The 6,812-nt window shown below is 39.4% G+C and overlaps 1 non-coding gene across 1 annotated transcript; it reads left to right on the top strand.

The window, feature by feature from the left end:
• The first annotated feature begins 732 nt into the window (after nt 1-732).
• Nucleotides 733-836, top strand: LOC148544468 (small nucleolar RNA R71). Its single transcript, XR_015901766.1, has one exon. It is a non-coding gene; the product is annotated as a small nucleolar RNA R71 (small nucleolar RNA).
• Nucleotides 837-6,812: the final 5,976 nt, after the last annotated feature.

Genomic DNA, 6,812 nt, shown 5'->3' with positions numbered 1-6,812 from the left:
AGTTTTTCACCATGGTTTCTTAAGGTAGTTCTCACATCATCCCTGAAGCTCTTCAATTCAACTATGTCTTGACTCATGGTTGCCATCATTCCTTCTATCCGGTTTAATTGATCTTGAAATTGTTGGTTCGGATTAGGTTGGGTATGTTGATTATTTTGGCCATGATATGGTGGTTGGGAGTAGGTGCTTTGTGTGGCTTGGTATGATCTTTGGTTGGAGTTTTGGTATGTGGAATTGTTTTGTTGGTTGTGGTTGTAAGGTTTGTGGTTTTGTGGTTGGGTTTGTTGGTTTCCCCACCCAAAGTTTGGGTGGTTTCTCCAGCCTGGGTTGTAAGTGTTGGAATGTGGATCATATGATTGCCTTTGTTGGTTTCCCACATAGTTAACCTCATCCCAATCACCTCCTTCAATGCCTACCTCCTCTTGATCTTGTGTGTATATTGCAGCCACTTGCTTTGTTTCTATTTGCCTGGTAAGCTCTGCTAGTTGCTTGGCAAACACCTTGTTTTGGGCTAGAATTGTATCAACATGGTTCAGCTCCATGACTCCCTTAGTGTTGTGCCTTTCTGATGCATAGTAGTACTCATTCTCAGCCACTGTCTCGATCACTTCAATGGCTTCTTCCACAGTCTTTTTCCTGTTCAATGAACCTCCTGATGAATGGTCTACAGCCTTCCTTGATTCATAAGAGAGCCCATCATAGAAGATGTGCAGTTGCACCCAATCATGGAACATGTTTGGTGGGCATTTCCTTGTCAAGTCCTTGAATCTCTCCCATGCCTCGTAGAGAGTTTCACCATCTTGTTGTCTAAAAGTCTGAACCTCAGATCGAAGCCTATTGACCTTTTGTGGAGGGTAGAAATGTGCCAGAAACTTGCTTTCCACCTCATCCCATGTTGTTAGACTTCCCCTTGGGAATGATTCCAGCCACTTAGCTGCTTTGTCCCTAAGTGAAAATGGGAACAAAAGCAGTTTATAGGCATCTTCCTGGACTCCATTGGACTTCACAGTGTCACAAATTCTCAGGAATTTTGTGAGATGTTGGTTTGGGTCTTCATTAGCACTTCCTCCAAAGGAACAATGATTTTCCACAAGTGATATTAGCTGTGGCTTGAGCTCAAAATTGTTGGCCTGAATGGGTGGTTTCTGGATGCTACTACCACAATTCCCAGAGGTTGGGTTTATGTATGAACTAAGAACCCTCCTCTCAGGGATGGCATCGTTTCCATCAGCTCTCTCATGGTTGTGAGCTTCTCTATCCATGTTGAGATCTAAAGCTTCCTCAAAATTGTCCTCAGATTCTCCTTCAGATTCCTCTTCTCCCACTACTCTCTTCCCTCTTGCTTCCCTTCTAAGTCTATGAAGGGTCCTCTCTGGTTCGGTATATGGAGGAGTTGATGTCTCTCCTCTCCTACCTGTCATACAAGAACACAGCTCAAACACAACAAGTGGAATACTCTTGGTTAATGGAAGAGTATGGTTAGCTCAATTGAGGAATTAATTCAAACAGTTAGTGAGTCAGTGAGTTAGTTGCATGAATTTAAAGGCATAAAGAAGGAAAGCATGTAACCAAGTGCAGAAATTAAAATTCAACAAGTATCTTAAACAGAATTAACAAAGCAAGAGAAAATTGCTCAATCTAGTTAGCTTCCAATTTGAGAATTGTCAATCGAAAACCAATCCCCGGCAACGGCGCCATAAACTTGATGCACATAAACTAGTTATGCTACGATTTAGGAAATTGCACGATCGGCAAAATTCCTTCCGGCAAGTGCACCGGTTATCGTCAAGTAAAAACTCACAATAGAGTGAGGTCGAATCCCACAAGGATTGGTTGAGTGAGCAATTCGGATTAGAAGTGTGTTCTAGTTGAGCGGAATCAAGATTGAGATGAGAATTTGCAGAATGTAAAGTTGGCGGGAAAAGTAAATGACAAGAAATTAAAATGGCGGAATCTTAAATTGCAATGAATTAAAGAGCAGAAACTAAATTGCTGAAATTAAAAGGGAATGGGGGTGTTGCATGAATTGAGTTGCAGAATGTAAAGAGAAAGGGGAAATCAGAAATGGGGAATTCATTGGGTTTAGGAGATATTGAAATCTCCGAATCAAAACATGTATATCTCTTCCTCAACCAATGCATTCATTGAATTTTGCTTGGCAATCTTATATGATTGGATCCCAATTCCTTGGCTCACCAATGCTCTCTAAAAACAAACGAATTCCCAATCCCTTGGTTTAAATGTTCATAAGAAGAGATGATGCTTGATCACTGATTATACCACACAATTTCATGAACCACAATTTGGTAGGATTACATGTCACAATATCCATCCAAACCCCAATCCAATCCACTGTGAGAAAGCTTCTCTAGCATGAATCCTCCATTCCTTTCCCAAGGCTCCGAAGGATTCCAAGTATGAGTAGTTTCTTTCCCAAGACAACTACTCAATGGAATTAGATCGAGAAGCTTTCTAACAAAATTCAAGAGAAAAGATTGAAGAAGAAGATAAACTATTATTGATTCATTGAATTACAATAGAGCTCCCTAACCCAATGAAAGGGGGTTTAGTGAATCATAGCTCTGAATTCAATTACAAAGAAAAGGAAAACTAGCTAAAAGTGAAAGTAAAAGTCCTCTCTAACTTCTTCTATCCTATTTATACACTTTCTATATTGAGCTTCAGTTGTGCTTTTTGGGCTTTGAGGCCTCTCCTTGCTTTCCTTTTGCCTTGGGTTTATGATCCATAACCTTGATGAGGTTGTTGATCCAAATCCTGTAACATTTATTGAGCCAACTTAGTGATAATCAAATAATGACACATGACTCAATAAATTGAGATTTCAAACTCATCAATCCTTCAGGCCCAATCCCATAAACCATGATATTCAATTGGGTTTCATACCAAAGTAAGTTTAAGTTAATATTTGTGCTCAAAGACTAACTTAAATCACAATATTTTTGGCCCAGAAACCTTTTCCAAGAGTGGCGTTTAAGTTGTAGTTTAAGCTTAAACTGCAGCTTAAACGCCAGACACTTCCAGTGAGGCCTTTTGTAGAAGCACGTTTAAGCTTCAGTTAAGGTTAAACTGAAGCTTAAACGTGGAAATGGAAGAAGGTAGCCCTGGAGAGTCATGTAGTCGAACACGTTTAAGCTTCAGTTTAAGGTTAAACTGAAGCTTAAACGTGGAGATAGGAAAGGCAGCCCTGGAGGTCGAACACGTTTAACCTCCAGTTTGAGGTTAAACTGGAGGTTAAACGTGGAAAAGGGTGGAGGCATACTGGAGGTCGAACACGTTTAACCTCCAGTTTGAGGTCAAACTGGAGGTTAAACGTGGAAGCTTAGAATGGTGGCCCTGGAGGTGTCGAACACGTTTAACCTCCAGTTTGAGGTCAAACTGGAGGTTAAACGTGGAAATGGAGAGAGCAACCCTGGAGTAGAAAAGCTGTCGAACACGTTTAAGCTCCAGTTTGACTCAAACTGGAGCTTAAACGTGGAATGGCTCCCTGGTACTCTTCCTGGTTCTGGCGTTTAACCTCCAGTTTGAGGTCAAACTGGAGGTTAAACGTGGAACTCCTCCCTGGGTGGCATACTCATTCTGGCGTTTAACCTCCAGTTTGAGGTCAAACTGGAGGTTAAACGTGGAATGCTCCTTAAGTGAGGCTTTTCATTCTGGCGTTTAACCTCCAGTTTGAGGTCAAACTGGAGGTTAAACTTCAATCCCAGCATTTCTTATCCTTCATGATTTTGGCGTTTAAGCTCTAGTTTAGGCTTAAACTGGAACTTAAACTCCACATGTGATATTCAAGCTTCCTTTATTGATTTTGTTGCTTCCTTTCTTAGCCTCTTCTTCCCTGAAATCATCCAAACAATTGCATCAAAGTCTTGCAAAATTTCATGAGAAATCTTCCATTCATAGCATTTAAGTAATATAACTAAAACTCATGGATTTTGCATCAAAATCATATTGTTTGGATGGTTCATTACTTTGTTCTTCATTTAACCATTTTTGGTTACTTTAAGCTCAAGAAAATGCATAAAACAACTAAAACTAACAGAAAAATGCTAGTGAAACTAGCCTATGATGCCTTGGCATCACGTTGGCTCAAACGTTGCCATGTCCAGGAGTGCTCTTCCTTGCTCATATGTGGCCAACGTTTGACCTCACATTTGAGGCAAACGTTGGCTCAAACGTTGCCATCCCTTGCTCCTTCTTCAGCCAACGTTTGCCTTAACGTTTGAGGCAAACGTTGGCGCAAACGTTGGCTCTTCTCCAGGGTGTTCTTCATCTGCTTCTCACGTTTGAGTTAACGTTTGAGGCAAACGTTACCTCAAACGTGAATCCCTCTTTTCAAGCCATTCTTGCAACCTTCTTCCAAGCTTTATTCCACCTATCATCAACCAACATTTGCATCAAAGCTATGCTCTAATCATGAGAGTTATTCTTTTTCTTGTCATATAAGTAATTATGGCATAAAACTCATGAAAATGCATCAATTCATCCATAGTTGATTGAATCTAAGGAAACATGAAATTCCACCCAATTGACTTACTTGTGGCTTAAGAAAGTGCATAAAACTAAATGAAAACAAAGGAAAAAGACTAGTGAAACTAGGCTAAGATGACTTGTCATCACAACACCAAACTTAAAACTTGCTTGTCCCCAAGCAAGAAAAGAATTATTAAGAAGAAAGAATGAAAACAAAAGAGAATGCTCATGTTAGCAGAGTATTATTGGTAGCTCATGGGGTTTTATGCAGATATGTAACTACTCACTTCTTATTGACCAGTAGGCCTAGAAAGTTCTCTCTAAGCATCGAGCAAGACACTACTATGACCTCTCATTATTCCCTTGTCCTTGTTTACTGAATTTTTACTTTATAAGCTTTAGTTCAGTGTCATTTGTAACAAGCTCTTTTCTTTGTTTATGCTTGACACATTATTCACTTTAGACACTTGGCTCACATCCCTTCTTAGAACATTGATACCCAGCACCTCTTTGGGTTACTAAATGTCTTGTAGTTAGGTTGCTCTTGATAGTGGACTTTCAGTTGATAATCCCGGGTTAGTTAACCCAAGTTACCAAGTGTTAATGCACTCCAAAGAACTTAATAATCCAAGCAGATCCTAGTACAAAGACACCACAGGCATATATTCTAAAGTTCAAACTATTGGTGTCTAGCTTTGTTTCTTTTTATTTTTCTTTTGTTCTGTTGCCACTTTTGGCTTTTTCTCTTCTCTTTTTGTTTTTCTTTTCACCCAAGGACTTTTATTTTGTTTAGATTAATAGACAGTGAACTACTTTCTTCTTAAAAAGAGAACAATCTATTCCTTTTATTCACTAATAATGAGTTGCCACACAATCACACATACATGCCACCACTTACTATTATTTGACTTCTAGCTAACAATGAACCATCTTACTTCATGCTTCAAACATTTCTTTTATTGAATTGAAAGGATGCAGGGGACAAAGCATGCATTAGTTAAGTGAAAGTAAACACACAAGCACACACTTAGACTAACTCATTTATTGACAATAATATTCAAGATGCACAACTACTGAACTAACAGTTACTGCTAAGATAGGCATATTCAAACTTTAAATTTTGAAAAATTGCATGTTGATGGAGTTCAGTGCCAATACAACTTTTTGGTGGCTTCTTCTTCTTACTCTCAACTGATGGTGTGAAGTCCTCCCGAGAAAGTGTTTGAATCCCTGCAGAATTAAAGGGAAGTTGCTTGTTTCTCAAGCCCTTAGATAACTAGTTAGTGTGCAGGACCTTCTTGTGGGCTTTTGAACTTACTTTGGTGTGTGTGAACACCAAACTTAGTCCCTTGCCACTACCTTTGATGCATCGAGTTGATCATATGTGAATTCCTAGTGTCTTAGCTAAAAATAATAAAACTACAAAGTAGAAATAAACAATGATTAAATGATTCATCTGATTGCTTGGAACTAGCAGCCCTTCATGCAGAAAGTGAGAATGTATTTTTAAACTAGATTTTTGGTGGAACACCAAACTTAAAATCTCTCATTCTCCTTTAAATTGTTTTGATGTATGACACCAAACTTAGCTCGTTGCACTGTAGGTGAATCCACTTAATCTTTTTATTGAACTCTTATTGAAAGAAAATAACTACCTCAGGTTGGGTTGCCTCCCAACAAGCGCTCTTTTAATGTCACTAGCTTGACATTCTTCAATTTTTTGCTTCAAGGATGTTGTAAGCTCTGGACCTCTTTTTCCTTGTCCCAATGTCCTCCTAAGTACAGTTTTGCTCTGTGACCATTTGCTGTGAATTGACTCTTTGTTGTTTCATCTAGTAATTCAATATTTCCATAGGGAAAAACCTTGGTTACCAAATATGGACCAGTCCACTTAGATTTGAGCTTGCTAGGGAATATCTTGAGCCGTGAGTTGTACAAAAGTACTTGCTGCCCTGGTTTGAATTCTTTCTTCATGACCTTCTTGTCATGCCACCTCTTAGCTTTTTCCTTGTATATTTTGGCACTTTCATAGGCTTCTAGCCTAAATTCATCCAGCTCATTTAGCTGCAACAACCTTTTCACTCCTGCTGCTTCAGAGTCAAGGTTTAGGAGTTTAGTGGCCCAAAAAGCTTTGTGTTCAAGCTTCACAGGGAGGTGACATGATTTGCCATATAATAGCTGAAAGGGTGACTTCCCGATGGGAGTTTTGAAAGCTGTCCTGTATGCCCAGAGTGCATCCTCCAGCTTTCAAGCCCAATCTTTATTTGAACTTCCTACTGTCTTTTCCAGAATCTTCTTCAGTTCCCGATTTGCCAATTCAGCCT

This window comes from Arachis ipaensis, chromosome B9 (assembly GCF_059453495.1).
Source record: "Arachis ipaensis isolate K30076 ecotype BB chromosome B9, ASM5945349v1, whole genome shotgun sequence".
Taxonomy (NCBI): Eukaryota; Viridiplantae; Streptophyta; class Magnoliopsida; order Fabales; family Fabaceae; genus Arachis; species Arachis ipaensis.
The sequence above is the reverse complement of the archived record's forward strand: the minus strand, read 5'-3'. Positions and strand labels throughout refer to the sequence as shown.